Below are 15,205 nucleotides of genomic sequence, written 5' to 3' on the forward strand. Positions count from 1 at the left end.
CTCTAGCCTTGTTCTTCTTTCGAGAGTTCCCTTGTGCTGCCTCAGTTGGATCTCCTTCACTTGACAGGGGGGTGCCCGAGCAGCGACCCTCCCCAGCTCTAGCCCAACTCCTACTTACCTGCCAGGTGAGATACTATGATCATGTAGGTGCTTCTCCCAGGGCAAGGCTCACCCATTGCACTCTGGGTGTGCTGCTTCTTTGATTTCCCCAAATGTGGGAAACTTAACTGCATAATTTGTGTTTCCCATGGTCGGCTCTCATATAATTCAGATCTCTTTGTCTCAGGTCTCTCTTCAGCCTAGTTTGCTGTCTGTTTCCACTTCTCTTTTCTTGAGCCGCTCCCTTCTATGCCCTTGCGCACTATCCTGACTTCTCCCATCTGCTTACTTTGTGCCTTCCAACGCACAATGCGAACTACAGGTAGTGCTGCAGGGCCCACACCCTTTTACTTGCCTTACAGAGCAGCTCTGGAGCTGTTACAGTGCCCAGCTGCTGCAAGAAATCAGCTTGAATGCTTCAGGGGCTGGGGCATAGCCAACATGAGCCCCACACCGAAGGAGGGTGGAGGTGTTTAATGCGAACTAGGGGTCATCCAAGCGCCGCAAAAGGCCGCCATGCCCTGCACGCCCCTTTTCTCTTTTCATATGCAGATGAGGGTTGAAGCCAACTTTGACCCACTGCTTGGATGACATCACCATATGCAAATCCATCTGCTGCAGGCCTACCCCCAGGAATGCTTGTACTAGTAGTTGCATTTGGTTTATTGTTTGGGGCTGCTTCAGTATTAGGCAGCCTTCTGCCCTTCCATGTTCATCTGAAAATATGTGTTCTCCCTGCAGTTGTTGTCCCCAGATGAGAGTTCCCTTGTGCTGCCTCAGTTGAATCTCCTTTACTTGACAGAGATGTGCCTGAGCAGCGGCCCTCCCCAGCCCTATCCCAAATCATACCTATTTTGCATAGGAGATACCATGGTCATGAAGATTGTTCTCCCAGGGTGAGGTTCATTCATTGCATTCTGGGTATGCTGACCCCTGTGATTTCCCCAAATGTGGGAAACTCGACTGCATTATTTGTGGTAGAGGGGGACTGTGTTTGTGCTTTCCTCTGGTCAGCTCTGGTAAAAGTCAGATTTCTTTGTCTCAGATCTTCCTCTAGCCTTGTTCCTCTTTCGAGAGTTCCCTTGTGCTGCCTCAGTTGGATCTCCTTCACTTGACAGGGGGGTGCCCGAGCAGCGACCCTCCCCAGCTCTAGCCCAACTCCTACTTACCTGCCAGGTGAGATACTATGATCATGAAGGTGCTTCTCCCAGGGCAAGGCTCACCCATTGCACTCTGGGTGTGCTGCTCCTGCAATTTCCCCAAATGTGGGACACTTGACTGCATAATTTGTGTTTCCCCTTGTCGGCTCTCGTATAATTCAGATCTCTTTGTCTCAGGTCTCTCTCCAGCCTAGTTTGCTGTCTGTTTCCACTTCTCTTTTCTTGAGCCGCTCCCTTCTATGCCCTTGCGCACTATCCTGACTTCTCCCGTCTGCTTACTTTGTGCCTTACAATGCACAATGCAAACTACAGGTAGTGCTGCAGGGCCCACACCCTTTTACTTGCCTTACAGAGCAGCTCTGGAGCTGTTACAGTGCCCAGCTGCTGCAAGAAATCAGCTTGAATGCTTCAGGGGCTGGGGCATAGCCAACATGAGCCCCACACCGAAGGAGGGCGGAGGTGTTTAATGCGAACTAAGGGTCATCCAAGCGCCGCAAAAGGCCGCCATGCCCTGCACACCCCTTTTCTCTTTTCATATGCAGACGAGGGTAGAAGCCAACTTTGACCCACTGCTTGGATGGCATTACCATATGCAAATCAATCTGCTGCAGGCCTTCCCCCAGGAATGCTTGCACTAGTTGTTGCATTTGGTTTGTTGTTTGGGGGTGCTTCAGTATTAGGCAGCCTTCTGCCCTCCCATGTTCATCTGAAAATATGTGTTCTCCCTGCAGTTGTTGTCCCCAGATGAGAGTTCCCTTGTGCTGCCTCAGTTGAATCTCCTTTACTTGACAGAGATGTGCCTGAGCAGCGGCCCTCCCCAGCCCTATCCCAAATCATACTTATTTTGCATAGGAGATACCATGGTCATGAAGATTGTTCTCCCAGGGTGAGGTTCATTCATTGCATTCTGGGTATGCTGACCCCTGTGATTTCCCCAAATGTGGGAAACTCGACTGCATTATTTGTGGTAGTGGGGGACTGTGTTTGTGCTTTCCTCTGGTCAGCTCTGGTAAAAGTCAGATTTCTTTGTCTCAGATCTTCCTCTAGCCTTGTTCTTCTTTCGAGAGTTCCCTTGTGCTGCCTCAGTTGGATCTCCTTCACTTGACAGGGGGGTGCACGAGCAGCGACCCTCCCCAGCTCTAGCCCAACTCCTATTTACCTGCCAGGTGAGATACTATGATCAGGAAGGTGCTTCTCCCAGGGCAAGGCTCACCCATTGCACTCTGGGTGTGCTGCTCCTGCGATTTCCCCAAATGTGGGACACTTGACTGCATAATTTGTGTTTCCTCTGGTCGGCTCTCATATAATTCAGATCTCTTTGTCTCAGGTCTTTCTCCAGCCTAGTTTGCTGTCTGTTTCCACTTCTCTTTTCTTGAGCCGCTCCCTTCTATGCAGTTGCGCACTATCCTGACCTCTCCCGTCTGCTTACTTTGTGCCTTCCAACGCACAATGCATACTACAGGTAGTGCTGCAGGGCCCACACCCTTTTACATGCTTTACAGAGCAACTCTGGAGCTGTTACAGTGCCCAGCTGCTGCAAGAAATCATCTTGAATGCTTCAGGGGCTGGGGCATAGCCAACATGAGCCCCACACCGAAGGAGGGGTCATCCAAGCGCCACAAAAGGACACCATGCCCTGCACATCCCTTTTTTCTTTTCATATGCAGACGAGGGTTGAAGCCAACTTTGACCCACTGCTTGGATGACATCACCATATGCAAATCCATCTGCTGCAGGCCTTCCCCCAGGAATGCTTGCACTAGTTGTTGCATTTGGTTTGTTGTTTGGGGGTGCTTCAGTATTAGGCAGCCTTCTGCCCTCCCATGTTCATCTGAAAATATGTGTTCTCCCTGCAGTTGTTGTCCCCAGATGAGAGTTCCCTTGTGCTGCCTCAGTTGAATCTTCTTTACTTGACAGAGATGTGCCTGAGCAGCGGCCCTCCCCAGCCCTATCCCAAATCATACTTATTTTGCATAGGAGATACCATGGTCATGAAGATTGTTCTCCCAGGGTGAGGTTCATTCATTGCATTCTGGGTATGCTGACCCCTGTGATTTCCCCAAATGTGGGAAACTCGACTGCATTATTTGTGGTAGTGGGGGACTGTGTTTGTGCTTTCTTCTGGTCAACTCTGGTAAAAATCAGATTTCTTTGTCTCAGATCTTCCTCTAGCCTTGTTCCTCTTTCGAGAGTTCCCTTGTGCTGCCTCAGTTGGATCTCCTTCACTTGACAGGGGGGTACCCGAGCAGCGACCCTCCCCAGCTCTAGCCCAACTCCTACTTACCTGCCAGGTGAGATACTATGATCATGTAGGTGCTTCTCCCAGGGCAAGGCTCACCCATTGCACTCTGGGTGTGCTGCCCCTGTGATTTCCCCAAATGTGGGAAACTTGACTGCATAATTTGTGTTTACCCTGGTCGTCTCTCGTATAATTCAGATCTCTTTGTCTCAGGTCTCTCTCCAGCCTAGTTTGCTGTCTGTTTCCACTTCTCTTTTCTTGAGCCGCTCCCTTCTATGCCCTTGCGCACTATCCTGACTTCTCCCGTCTGCTTACTTTGTGCCTTCCAACACACAATGCAAACTACAGGTAGTGCTGCAGGGCCCACACCCTTTTACTTGCCTCACAGAGCAGCTCTGGAGCTGTTACAGTACCCAGCTGCTGCAAGAAATCATCTTGAATGCTTCAGGGGCTGGGGCATAGCCAACATGAGCCCCACACCGAAGGAGGGTGGAGATGTTTAATGCGAATTAAGGGTCATCCAAGCGCCACAAAAGGACGCCATGCCCTGCACATCCCTTTTTTCTTTTCATATGCAGACGAGGGTTGAAGCCAACTTTGACCCACTGCTTGGATGACATCACCATATGCAAATCCATCTGCTGCAGGCCTTCCCCCAGGAATGCTTACACTAGTTGTTGCATTTGGTTTGTTGTTTGGGGGTGCTTCAGTATTAGGCAGCCTTCTGCCCTCCCATGTTCATCTGAAAATATGTGTTCTCCCTGCAGTTGTTGTCCCCAGATGAGAGTTCCCTTGTGCTGCCTCAGTTGAATCTCCTTTACTTGACAGAGATGTGCCTGGGCAGCGGCCCTCCCCAGCCCTATCCCAAATCATACTTATTTTGCATAGGAGATACCATGGTCATGAAGATTGTTCTCCCAGGGTGAGGTTCATTCATTGCATTCTGGGTATGCTGACCCCTGTGATTTCCCCAAATGTGGGAAACTCGACAGCATTATTTGTGGTAGTTGGGGACTGTGTTTGTGCTTTCTTCTGGTCAGCTCTGGTAAAAGTCAGATTTCTTTGTCTCAGATCTTCCTCTAGCCTTGTTCCTCTTTCAAGAGTTCCCTTGTGCTGCCTCAGTTGGATCTCCTTCACTTGACAGGGGGGTGCCCGAGCAGCGACCCTCCCCAGCTCTAGCCCAACTCCTACTTACCTGCCAGGTGAGATACTATGATCATGAAGGTGCTTCTCCCAGGGCAAGGCTCACCCATTGCACTCTGGGTGTGCTACACCTGCAATTTCCCCAAATGTGGGACACTTGACTGCATAATTTGTGTTTCCCCTGGTCGGCTCTCGTATAATTCAGATCTCTTTGTCTCAGGTCTCTCTCCAGCCTCGTTTGCTGTCTGTTTCCCCTTCTCTTTTCTTGAGCCGCTCCCTTCTATGCCCTTGTGCACTATCCTGACTTCTCCCGTCTGCTTACTTTGTGCCTTCCAATGCACAATGCAAACTACAGGTAGTGCTGCAGGGCCCACACCCTTTTTTACTTGCCTTACAGAGCAGCTCTGGAGCTGTTACAGTGCCCAGCTGCTGCAAGAAATCAGCTTGAATGCTTCAGGGGCTGGGGCATAGCCAACATGAGCCCCACACCGAAGGAGGGTGGAGGTGTTTAATGCGAACTAGGGGTCATCCAAGCGCCGCAAAAGGCCGCCATGCCCTGCACGCCCCTTTTCTCTTTTTTGATATGCAGACGAGGGTTGAAGCCAACTTTGACCCACTGCTTGGATGGCATTACCATATGCAAATCAATCTGCTGCAGGCCTTCCCCCAGGAATGCTTGCACTAGTTGTTGCATTTGGTTTGTTGTTTGGGGGTGCTTCAGTATTAGGCAGCCTTCTGTCCTCCCATGTTCATCTGAAAATATGTGTTCTCCCTGCAGTTGTTGTCCCCAGATGAGAGTTCCCTTGTGCTGCCTCAGTTGAATCTCCTTTACTTGACAGAGATGTGCCTGAGCAGCGGCCCTCCCCAGCCCTATCCCAAATCATACTTATTTTGCATAGGAGATACCATGGTCATGAAGATTGTTCTCCCAGGGTGAGGTTCATTCATTGCATTCTGGGTATGCTGACCCCTGTGATTTCCCCAAATGTGGGAAACTCAACTGCATTATTTGTGGTAGTGGGGGACTGTGTTTGTGCTTTCCTCTGGTCAGCTCTGGTAAAAGTCAGATTTCTTTGTCTCAGATCTTCCTCTAGCCTTGTTCTTCTTTCGAGAGTTCCCTTGTGCTGCCTCAGTTGGATCTCCTTCACTTGACAGGGGGGTGCACGAGCAGCGACCCTCCCCAGCTCTAGCCCAACTCCTATTTACCTGCCAGGTGAGATACTATGATCAGGAAGGTGCTTCTCCCAGGGCAAGGCTCACCCATTGCACTTTGGGTGTGCTGCTCCTGCGATTTCCCCAAATGTGGGACACTTGACTGCATAATTTGTGTTTCCTCTGGTCGGCTCTCATATAATTCAGATCTCTTTGTCTCAGGTCTTTCTCCAGCCTAGTTTGCTGTCTGTTTCCACTTCTCTTTTCTTGAGCCGCTCCCTTCTATGCCCTTGAATGTTCTTCGTTGATTGATGGAAGAAACATCTTACAAAAACTCTCCAGATTATTGACTTTTTAAAGTCTGTGACACATTATGACACACACCGCAATGTCCGTGATACATTATGCCACACACTGCAATGCCCGATACATTATAGCACATACAATGCCTGTGACACATTATGCCACACACTGCAATGACCTTGAGACATTATACCACAATGCCCGTGATATAGTATACCATACACCGTAATGCCTGTGACACATACCGCAATGACCTGCCCGTTATACCCTATGCCACACATCGCAATGCCCGTTATGTATTATGCCACACTGCAATGACCCTGAGACATTATACCACATTCCACAATGCCCGTGATATAGTATACCACACACCGTAATGCCTGACACATTATGACACACACCGCAATGTCCGTGATACATTATGCCACACACTGCAATGACCCTGAGACATGCCATTCAAGCCTATACATCTGCCCACGATATAGGCAAAGGAGGGGGAATGCACCTGACTCAAGCGCAGTGGAGAATGATTTCAACGTTGTGCAAGGTTCTGCAACCCTTTGAACTTTCCACACGTGAAGTCAGTTCAGACACTGCCAGCCTGAGTCAGGTCATTCCCCTCATCAGGCTTTTGCAGAAGAAGCTGGAGACATTGAAGGAGGAGCTAAAACAGAGCGATTCAACTAGGCATGTGGGACTTGTGGATGGAGCCCTTAATTTGCTTAACCAGGATTCAATCTGTTGAAATCAGAGCACTACATTTTGGCCGCCGTGCTCGATCCTAGATTTAAAACCTACATTGTATCTCTCTTTCCGGCAGACAGAACATGGGAGGGCAGAAGGCTGCCTAATACTGAAGCACCCCCAAACAACAAACCAAATGCAACAACTAGTGTAAGCATTCCTGGGGGAAGGCCTGCAGCAGATGGATTTGCATATGGTGATGTCATCCAAGCAGTGGGTCAAAGTTGGCTTCAACCCTCGTCTGCATATGAAAAGAAAAAAGGGATGTGCAGGGCATGGCGTCCTTTTGTGGCGCTTGGATGACCCTTAATTCGCATTAAACATCTCCACCCTCCTTCGGTGTGGGGCTCATGTTGGCTATGCCCCAGCCCCTGAAGCATTCAAGATGATTTCTTGCAGCAGCTGGGCACTGTAACAGCTCCAGAGCTGTTCTGTAAAGCATGTAAAAGGGTGTGGGCCCTGCAGCACTACCTGTAGTATGCATTGTGCGTTGGAAGGCACAAAGTAAGCAGACGGGAGAGGTCAGGATAGTGCGCAAGGGCATAGAAGGGAGCGGCTCAAGAAAAGAGAAGTGGAAACAGACAGCAAACTAGGCTGGAGAAAGACCTGAGACAAAGAGATCTGAATTATACGAGAGCCGACCAGAGGAAACACAAATTATGCAGTCAAGTTTCCCACATTTGGGGAAATCGCAGGAGCAGCACACCCAGAGTGCAATGGGTGAGCCTTGCCCTGGGAGAAGCACCTTCCTGATCATAGTATCTCACCTGGCAGGTAAGTAGGAGTTGGGCTAGAGCTGGGGAGGGTCGCTGCTCGGGCACCCCCCTGTCAAGTGAAGGAGATCCAACTGAGGCAGCACAAGGGAACTCTCGAAAGAAGAACAAGGCTTGAGGAAGATCTGAGACAAAGAAATCTGACTTTTACCAGAGCTGAGCAGAGGAAAGCACAAACACAGTCCCCCACTACCACAAATAATGCAGTCGAGTTTCCCACATTTGGGGAAATCACAGGGGTCAGCATACCCAGAATGCAATGAATGAACCTCACCCTGGGAGAACAATCTTCATGACCATGGTATCTCCTATGCAAAATAAGTATGATTTGGGATAGGGCTGGGGAGGGCCGCTGCTCAGGCACATCTCTGTCAAGTAAAGGAGATTCAACTGAGGCAGCACAAGGGAACTCTCATCTGGGGACAACAACTGCAGGGAGAACACATATTTTCAGATGAACATGGGAGGGCAGAAGGCTGCCTAATACCGAAGCACCCCCAAACAACAAACCAAATGCAACAACTAGTGCAAGCATTCCTGGGGGAAGGCCTGCAGCAGATTGATTTGCATATGGTAATGCCATCCAAGCAGTGGGTCAAAGTTGGCTTCAACCCTCGTCTGCATATGAAAAGAGAAAAGGGGCGTGCAGGGCATGGCGGCCTTTTGCGGCGCTTGGGTGACCCTTAGTTCGCATTAAACACCTCCACCCTCCTTCGGTGTGGGGCTCATGTTGGCAATGCCCCAGCCCCTGAAGCATTCAAGCTGATTTCTTGCAGCAGCTGGGTACTGTAACAGCTCCAGAGCTGCTCTGTGAGGCAAGTAAAAGGGTGTGGGCCCTGCAGCACTACCTGTAGTTTGCATTGTGTGTTGGAAGGCACAAAGTAAGCAGACGGGAGAAGTCAGGATAGTGCGCAAGGGCATAGAAGGGAGCGGCTCAAGAAAAGAGAAGTGGAAACAGACAGCAAACTAGGCTGGAGAGAGACCTGAGACAAAGAGATCTGAATTATACGAGAGACGACCAGGGTAAACACAAATTATGCAGTCAAGTTTCCCACATTTGGGGAAATCACAGGGGCAGCACACCCAGAGTGCAATGGGTGAGCCTTGCCCTGGGAGAAGCACCTACATGATCATAGTATCTCACCTGGCAGGTAAGTAGGAGTTGGGCTAGAGCTGGGGAGGGTCGCTGCTCGGGTACCCCCCTGTCAAGTGAAGGAGATCCAACTGAGGCAGCACAAGGGAACTCTCGAAAGAGGAACAAGGCTAGAGGAAGATCTGAGACAAAGAAATCTGATTTTTACCAGAGTTGACCAGAAGAAAGCACAAACACAGTCCCCCACTACCACAAATAATGCAGTCGAGTTTCCCACATTTGGGGAAATCACAGGGGTCAGCATACCCAGAATGCAATGAATGAACCTCACCCTGGGAGAACAATCTTCATGACCATGGTATCTCCTATGCAAAATAAGTATGATTTGGGATAGGGCTGGGGAGGGCCGCTGCTCAGGCACATCTCTGTCAAGTAAAGAAGATTCAACTGAGGCAGCACAAGGGAACTCTCATCTGGGGACAACAACTCCAGGGAGAACACATATTTTCAGATGAACATGGGAGGGCAGAAGGCTGCCTAATACTGAAGCACCCCCAAACAACAAACCAAATGCAACAACTAGTGCAAGCATTCCTGGGGGAAGGCCTGCAGCAGATGGATTTGCATATGGTGATGTCATCCAAGCAGTGGGTCAAAGTTGGCTTCAACCCTCGTCTGCATATGAAAAGAAAAAAGGGATGTGCAGGGCATGGTGTCCTTTTGTGGCGCTTGGATGACCCCTCCTTCGGTGTGGGGCTCATGTTGGCTATGCCCCAGCCCCTGAAGCATTCAAGATGATTTCTTGCAGCAGCTGGGCACTGTAACAGCTCCAGAGTTGCTCTGTAAAGCATGTAAAAGGGTGTGGGCCCTGCAGCACTACCTGTAGTTTGCATTGTGCGTTGGAAGGCACAAAGTAAGCAGACGGGAGAGGTCAGGATAGTGCGCAACTGCATAGAAGGGAGCGGCTCAAGAAAAGAGAAGTGGAAACAGACAGCAAACTAGGCTGGAGAAAGACCTGAGACAAAGAGATCTGAATTATATGAGAGCCGACCAGAGGAAACACAAATTATGCAGTCAAGTGTCCCACATTTGGGGAAATCGCAGGAGCAGCACACCCAGAGTGCAATGGGTGAGCCTTGCCCTGGGAGAAGCACCTTCCTGATCATAGTATCTCACCTGGCAGGTAAATAGGAGTTGGGCTAGAGCTGGGGAGGGTCGCTGCTCGTGCACCCCCCTGTCAAGTGAAGGAGATCCAACTGAGGCAGCACAAGGGAACTCTCGAAAGAAGAACAAGGCTAGAGGAAGATCTGAGACAAAGAAATCTGACTTTTACCAGAGCTGACCAGAGGAAAGCACAAACACAGTCCCCCACTACCACAAATAATGCAGTCGAGTTTCCCACATTTGGGGAAATCACAGGGGTCAGCATACCCAGAATGCAATGAATGAACCTCACCCTGGGAGAACAATCTTCATGACCATGGTATCTCCTATGCAAAATAAGTATGATTTGGGATAGGGCTGGGGAGGGCCGCTGCTCAGGCACATCTCTGTCAAGTAAAGGAGATTCAACTGAGGCAGCACAAGGGAACTCTCATCTGGGGACAACAACTGCAGGGAGAACACATATTTTCAGATGAACATGGGAGGGCAGAAGGCTGCCTAATACTGAAGCACCCCCAAACAACAAACCAAATGCAACAACTAGTGCAAGCATTCCTGGGGGAAGGCCTGCAGCAGATTGATTTGCATATGGTAATGCCATCCAAGCAGTGGGTCAAAGTTGGCTTCTACCCTCGTCTGCATATGAAAAGAGAAAAGGGGTGTGCAGGGCATGGCGGCCTTTTGCGGCGCTTGGATGACCCTTAGTTCGCATTAAACACCTCCGCCCTCCTTCGGTGTGGGGCTCATGTTGGCTATGCCCCAGCCCCTGAAGCATTCAAGCTGATTTCTTGCAGCAGCTGGGCACTGTAACAGCTCCAGAGCTGCTCTGTAAGGCAAGTAAAAGGGTGTGGGCCCTGCAGCACTACCTGTAGTTTGCATTGTGCATTGTAAGGCACAAAGTAAGCAGACGGGAGAAGTCAGGATAGTGCGCAAGGGCATAGAAGGGAGCGGCTCAAGAAAAGAGAAGTGGAAACAGACAGCAAACTAGGCTGGAGAGAGACCTGAGACAAAGAGATCTGAATTATACGAGAGCCGACAAGGGGAAACACAAATTATGCAGTCAAGTGTCCCACATTTGGGGAAATTGCAGGAGCAGCACACCCAGAGTGCAATGGGTGAGCCTTGCCCTGGGAGAAGCACCTTCATGATCATAGTATCTCACCTGGCAGGTAAGTAGGAGTTGGGCTAGAGCTGGGGAGGGTCGCTGCTCGGGCACCCCCCTGTCAAGTGAAGGAGATCCAACTGAGGCAGCACAAGGGAACTCTCGAAAGAGGAACAAGGCTAGAGGAAGATCTGAGACAAAGAAATCTGACTTTTACCAGAGCTGACCAGAGGAAAGCACAAACACAGTCCCCCTCTACCACAAATAATGCAGTCGAGTTTCCCACATTTGGGGAAATCACAGGGGTCAGCATACCCAGAATGCAATGAATGAACCTCACCCTGGGAGAACAATCTTCATGACCATGATATCTCCTATGCAAAATAAGTATGATTTGGGATAGGGCTGGGGAGGGCCGCTGCTCAGGCACATCTCTGTCAAGTAAAGGCGATTCAACTGAGGCAGCACAAGGGAACTCTCATCTGGGGACAACAACTGCAGGGAGAACACATATTTTCAGATGAACATGGAAGGGCAGAAGGCTGCCTAATACTGAAGCAGCCCCAAACAATAAACCAAATGCAACTACTAGTACAAGCATTCCTGGGGGTAGGCCTGCAGCAGATGGATTTGCATATGGTGATGTCATCCAAGCAGTGGGTCAAAGTTGGCTTCAACCCTCATCTGCATATGAAAAGAGAAAAGGGGCGTGCAGGGCATGGCGGCCTTTTGCGGCGCTTGGATGACCCCTAGTTCGCATTAAACACCTCCACCCTCCTTCGGTGTGGGGCTCATGTTGGCTATGCCCCAGCCCCTGAAGCATTCAAGCTGATTTCTTGCAGCAGCTGGGCACTGTAACAGCTCCAGAGCTGCTCTGTAAGGCAAGTAAAAGGGTGTGGGCCCTGCAGCACTACCTGTAGTTCGCATTGTGCGTTGGAAGGCACAAAGTAAGCAGATGGGAGAAGTCAGGATAGTGCGCAAGGGCATAGAAGGGAGCGGCTCAAGAAAAGAGAAGTGGAAACAGACAGCAAACTAGGCTGAAGAGAGACCTGAGACAAAGAGATCTGAATTATATGAGAGCCGACCATGGGAAACACAAATTATGCAGTTAAGTTTCCCACATTTGGGGAAATCAAAGAAGCAGCACACCCAGAGTGCAATGGGTGAGCCTTGCCCTGGGAGAAGCACCTACATGATCATAGTATCTCACCTGGCAGGTAAGTAGGAGTTGGGCTAGAGCTGGGGAGGGTCGCTGCTCGGGCACCCCCCTGTCAAGTGAAGGAGATCCAACTGAGGCAGCACAAGGGAACTCTCGAAAGAAGAACAAGGCTAGAGGAAGATCTGAGACAAAGAAATCTGATTTTTACCAGAGTTGACCAGAAGAAAGCACAAACACAGTCCCCCACTACCACAAATAATGCAGTCGAGTTTCCCACATTTGGGGAAATCACAGGGGTCAGCATACCCAGAATGCAATGAATGAACCTCACCCTGGGAGAACAATCTTCATGACCATGGTATCTCCTATGCAAAATAAGTATGATTTGGGATAGGGCTGGGGAGGGCCGCTGCTCAGGCACATCTCTGTCAAGTAAAGAAGATTCAACTGAGGCAGCACAAGGGAACTCTCATCTGGGGACAACAACTGCAGGGAGAACACATATTTTCAGATGAACATGGGAGGGCAGAAGGCTGCCTAATACTGAAGCACCCCCAAACAACAAACCAAATGCAACAACTAGTGCAAGCATTCCTGGGGGAAGGCCTGCAGCAGATGGATTTGCATATGGTGATGTCATCCAAGCAGTGGGTCAAAGTTGGCTTCAACCCTCGTCTGCATATGAAAAGAAAAAAGGGATGTGCAGGGCATGGTGTCCTTTTGTGGCGCTTGGATGACCCCTCCTTCGGTGTGGGGCTCATGTTGGCTATGCCCCAGCCCCTGAAGCATTCAAGATGATTTCTTGCAGCAGCTGGGCACTGTAACAGCTCCAGAGTTGCTCTGTAAAGCATGTAAAAGGGTGTGGGCCCTGCAGCACTACCTGTAGTATGCATTGTGCGTTGGAAGGCACAAAGTAAGCAGACGGGAGAGGTCAGGATAGTGCGCAACTGCATAGAAGGGAGCGGCTCAAGAAAAGAGAAGTGGAAACAGACAGCAAACTAGGCTGGAGAAAGACCTGAGACAAAGAGATCTGAATTATATGAGAGCCGACCAGAGGAAACACAAATTATGCAGTCAAGTGTCCCACATTTGGGGAAATCGCAGGAGCAGCACACCCAGAGTGCAATGGGTGAGCCTTGCCCTGGGAGAAGCACCTTCCTGATCATAGTATCTCACCTGGCAGGTAAATAGGAGTTGGGCTAGAGCTGGGGAGGGTCGCTGCTCGTGCACCCCCCTGTCAAGTGAAGGAGATCCAACTGAGGCAGCACAAGGGAACTCTCGAAAGAAGAACAAGGCTAGAGGAAGATCTGAGACAAAGAAATCTGACTTTTACCAGAGCTGACCAGAGGAAAGCACAAACACAGTCCCCCACTACCACAAATAATGCAGTCGAGTTTCCCACATTTGGGGAAATCACAGGGGTCAGCATACCCAGAATGCAATGAATGAACCTCACCCTGGGAGAACAATCTTCATGACCATGGTATCTCCTATGCAAAATAAGTATGATTTGGGATAGGGCTGGGGAGGGCCGCTGCTCAGGCACATCTCTGTCAAGTAAAGGAGATTCAACTGAGGCAGCACAAGGGAACTCTCATCTGGGGACAACAACTGCAGGGAGAACACATATTTTCAGATGAACATGGGAGGGCAGAAGGCTGCCTAATACTGAAGCACCCCCAAACAACAAACCAAATGCAACAACTAGTGCAAGCATTCCTGGGGGAAGGCCTGCAGCAGATTGATTTGCATATGGTAATGCCATCCAAGCAGTGGGTCAAAGTTGGCTTCTACCCTCGTCTGCATATGAAAAGAGAAAAGGGGTGTGCAGGGCATGGCGGCCTTTTGCGGCGCTTGGATGACCCTTAGTTCGCATTAAACACCTCCGCCCTCCTTCGGTGTGGGGCTCATGTTGGCTATGCCCCAGCCCCTGAAGCATTCAAGCTGATTTCTTGCAGCAGCTGGGCACTGTAACAGCTCCAGAGCTGCTCTGTAAGGCAAGTAAAAGGGTGTGGGCCCTGCAGCACTACCTGTAGTTTGCATTGTGCATTGTAAGGCACAAAGTAAGCAGACGGGAGAAGTCAGGATAGTGCGCAAGGGCATAGAAGGGAGCGGCTCAAGAAAAGAGAAGTGGAAACAGACAGCAAACTAGGCTGGAGAGAGACCTGAGACAAAGAGATCTGAATTATACGAGAGCCGACAAGGGGAAACACAAATTATGCAGTCAAGTGTCCCACATTTGGGGAAATTGCAGGAGCAGCACACCCAGAGTGCAATGGGTGAGCCTTGCCCTGGGAGAAGCACCTTCATGATCATAGTATCTCACCTGGCAGGTAAGTAGGAGTTGGGCTAGAGCTGGGGAGGGTCGCTGCTCGGGCACCCCCCTGTCAAGTGAAGGAGATCCAACTGAGGCAGCACAAGGGAACTCTCGAAAGAGGAACAAGGCTAGAGGAAGATCTGAGACAAAGAAATCTGACTTTTACCAGAGCTGACCAGAGGAAAGCACAAACACAGTCCCCCTCTACCACAAATAATGCAGTCGAGTTTCCCACATTTGGGGAAATCACAGGGGTCAGCATACCCAGAATGCAATGAATGAACCTCACCCTGGGAGAACAATCTTCATGACCATGATATCTCCTATGCAAAATAAGTATGATTTGGGATAGGGCTGGGGAGGGCCGCTGCTCAGGCACATCTCTGTCAAGTAAAGGCGATTCAACTGAGGCAGCACAAGGGAACTCTCATCTGGGGACAACAACTGCAGGGAGAACACATATTTTCAGATGAACATGGAAGGGCAGAAGGCTGCCTAATACTGAAGCAGCCCCAAACAATAAACCAAATGCAACTACTAGTACAAGCATTCCTGGGGGTAGGCCTGCAGCAGATGGATTTGCATATGGTGATGTCATCCAAGCAGTGGGTCAAAGTTGGCTTCAACCCTCATCTGCATATGAAAAGAGAAAAGGGGCGTGCAGGGCATGGCGGCCTTTTGCGGCGCTTGGATGACCCCTAGTTCGCATTAAACACCTCCACCCTCCTTCGGTGTGGGGCTCATGTTGGCTATGCCC

At 50.1% G+C, this 15,205-nt stretch overlaps 20 non-coding genes and 5 pseudogenes across 20 annotated transcripts; 11 read left to right on the top strand and 14 right to left on the bottom strand.

The window, feature by feature from the left end:
* The first annotated feature begins 110 nt into the window (after positions 1 to 110).
* On the top strand, positions 111 to 264 carry LOC135021225 (U1 spliceosomal RNA; annotated as a pseudogene).
* Positions 265 to 944: 680 nt separating this feature from the next.
* On the top strand, positions 945 to 1,108 carry LOC135021172 (U1 spliceosomal RNA). Its single transcript, XR_010218467.1, has one exon. It is a non-coding gene; the product is annotated as a U1 spliceosomal RNA (small nuclear RNA).
* Positions 1,109 to 1,260: 152 nt separating this feature from the next.
* LOC135021205 (U1 spliceosomal RNA) lies at positions 1,261 to 1,396 on the top strand (annotated as a pseudogene).
* Positions 1,397 to 2,094: 698 nt separating this feature from the next.
* On the top strand, positions 2,095 to 2,258 carry LOC135021248 (U1 spliceosomal RNA). Its single transcript, XR_010218525.1, has one exon. It is a non-coding gene; the product is annotated as a U1 spliceosomal RNA (small nuclear RNA).
* A 152-nt stretch (positions 2,259 to 2,410) lies between these two features.
* On the top strand, positions 2,411 to 2,573 carry LOC135021219 (U1 spliceosomal RNA). Its single transcript, XR_010218508.1, has one exon. It is a non-coding gene; the product is annotated as a U1 spliceosomal RNA (small nuclear RNA).
* A 646-nt stretch (positions 2,574 to 3,219) lies between these two features.
* Positions 3,220 to 3,383, top strand: LOC135021266 (U1 spliceosomal RNA). Its single transcript, XR_010218542.1, has one exon. It is a non-coding gene; the product is annotated as a U1 spliceosomal RNA (small nuclear RNA).
* Positions 3,384 to 3,535: 152 nt separating this feature from the next.
* LOC135021223 (U1 spliceosomal RNA) lies at positions 3,536 to 3,698 on the top strand. The gene has a single exon (XR_010218512.1). It is a non-coding gene; the product is annotated as a U1 spliceosomal RNA (small nuclear RNA).
* Positions 3,699 to 4,369: 671 nt separating this feature from the next.
* LOC135021193 (U1 spliceosomal RNA) lies at positions 4,370 to 4,533 on the top strand. The gene has a single exon (XR_010218487.1). It is a non-coding gene; the product is annotated as a U1 spliceosomal RNA (small nuclear RNA).
* A 152-nt stretch (positions 4,534 to 4,685) lies between these two features.
* On the top strand, positions 4,686 to 4,848 carry LOC135021211 (U1 spliceosomal RNA). Its single transcript, XR_010218502.1, has one exon. It is a non-coding gene; the product is annotated as a U1 spliceosomal RNA (small nuclear RNA).
* A 675-nt stretch (positions 4,849 to 5,523) lies between these two features.
* On the top strand, positions 5,524 to 5,687 carry LOC135021244 (U1 spliceosomal RNA). Its single transcript, XR_010218521.1, has one exon. It is a non-coding gene; the product is annotated as a U1 spliceosomal RNA (small nuclear RNA).
* A 152-nt stretch (positions 5,688 to 5,839) lies between these two features.
* Positions 5,840 to 6,002, top strand: LOC135021212 (U1 spliceosomal RNA). The gene has a single exon (XR_010218503.1). It is a non-coding gene; the product is annotated as a U1 spliceosomal RNA (small nuclear RNA).
* A 1,457-nt stretch (positions 6,003 to 7,459) lies between these two features.
* Positions 7,460 to 7,622, bottom strand: LOC135021197 (U1 spliceosomal RNA). Its single transcript, XR_010218492.1, has one exon. It is a non-coding gene; the product is annotated as a U1 spliceosomal RNA (small nuclear RNA).
* Positions 7,623 to 7,774: 152 nt separating this feature from the next.
* LOC135021249 (U1 spliceosomal RNA) lies at positions 7,775 to 7,938 on the bottom strand. The gene has a single exon (XR_010218526.1). It is a non-coding gene; the product is annotated as a U1 spliceosomal RNA (small nuclear RNA).
* Positions 7,939 to 8,609: 671 nt separating this feature from the next.
* On the bottom strand, positions 8,610 to 8,772 carry LOC135021224 (U1 spliceosomal RNA). Its single transcript, XR_010218513.1, has one exon. It is a non-coding gene; the product is annotated as a U1 spliceosomal RNA (small nuclear RNA).
* Positions 8,773 to 8,924: 152 nt separating this feature from the next.
* On the bottom strand, positions 8,925 to 9,088 carry LOC135021267 (U1 spliceosomal RNA). Its single transcript, XR_010218543.1, has one exon. It is a non-coding gene; the product is annotated as a U1 spliceosomal RNA (small nuclear RNA).
* Positions 9,089 to 9,734: 646 nt separating this feature from the next.
* LOC135021220 (U1 spliceosomal RNA) lies at positions 9,735 to 9,897 on the bottom strand. Its single transcript, XR_010218509.1, has one exon. It is a non-coding gene; the product is annotated as a U1 spliceosomal RNA (small nuclear RNA).
* A 152-nt stretch (positions 9,898 to 10,049) lies between these two features.
* LOC135021250 (U1 spliceosomal RNA) lies at positions 10,050 to 10,213 on the bottom strand. Its single transcript, XR_010218527.1, has one exon. It is a non-coding gene; the product is annotated as a U1 spliceosomal RNA (small nuclear RNA).
* A 698-nt stretch (positions 10,214 to 10,911) lies between these two features.
* Positions 10,912 to 11,047, bottom strand: LOC135021207 (U1 spliceosomal RNA; annotated as a pseudogene).
* A 152-nt stretch (positions 11,048 to 11,199) lies between these two features.
* LOC135021260 (U1 spliceosomal RNA) lies at positions 11,200 to 11,363 on the bottom strand. The gene has a single exon (XR_010218536.1). It is a non-coding gene; the product is annotated as a U1 spliceosomal RNA (small nuclear RNA).
* Positions 11,364 to 12,043: 680 nt separating this feature from the next.
* On the bottom strand, positions 12,044 to 12,197 carry LOC135021226 (U1 spliceosomal RNA; annotated as a pseudogene).
* A 152-nt stretch (positions 12,198 to 12,349) lies between these two features.
* LOC135021268 (U1 spliceosomal RNA) lies at positions 12,350 to 12,513 on the bottom strand. Its single transcript, XR_010218544.1, has one exon. It is a non-coding gene; the product is annotated as a U1 spliceosomal RNA (small nuclear RNA).
* Positions 12,514 to 13,159: 646 nt separating this feature from the next.
* Positions 13,160 to 13,322, bottom strand: LOC135021221 (U1 spliceosomal RNA). Its single transcript, XR_010218510.1, has one exon. It is a non-coding gene; the product is annotated as a U1 spliceosomal RNA (small nuclear RNA).
* Positions 13,323 to 13,474: 152 nt separating this feature from the next.
* LOC135021251 (U1 spliceosomal RNA) lies at positions 13,475 to 13,638 on the bottom strand. Its single transcript, XR_010218528.1, has one exon. It is a non-coding gene; the product is annotated as a U1 spliceosomal RNA (small nuclear RNA).
* Positions 13,639 to 14,336: 698 nt separating this feature from the next.
* On the bottom strand, positions 14,337 to 14,472 carry LOC135021208 (U1 spliceosomal RNA; annotated as a pseudogene).
* Positions 14,473 to 14,624: 152 nt separating this feature from the next.
* On the bottom strand, positions 14,625 to 14,788 carry LOC135021261 (U1 spliceosomal RNA). The gene has a single exon (XR_010218537.1). It is a non-coding gene; the product is annotated as a U1 spliceosomal RNA (small nuclear RNA).
* Between the last annotated feature and the right edge of the window lie 417 nt (positions 14,789 to 15,205).

The sequence above is a fragment of the Pseudophryne corroboree genome, unplaced genomic scaffold, assembly GCF_028390025.1.
Source record: "Pseudophryne corroboree isolate aPseCor3 unplaced genomic scaffold, aPseCor3.hap2 scaffold_368, whole genome shotgun sequence".
In the NCBI taxonomy this organism is placed as follows: Eukaryota; Metazoa; Chordata; class Amphibia; order Anura; family Myobatrachidae; genus Pseudophryne; species Pseudophryne corroboree.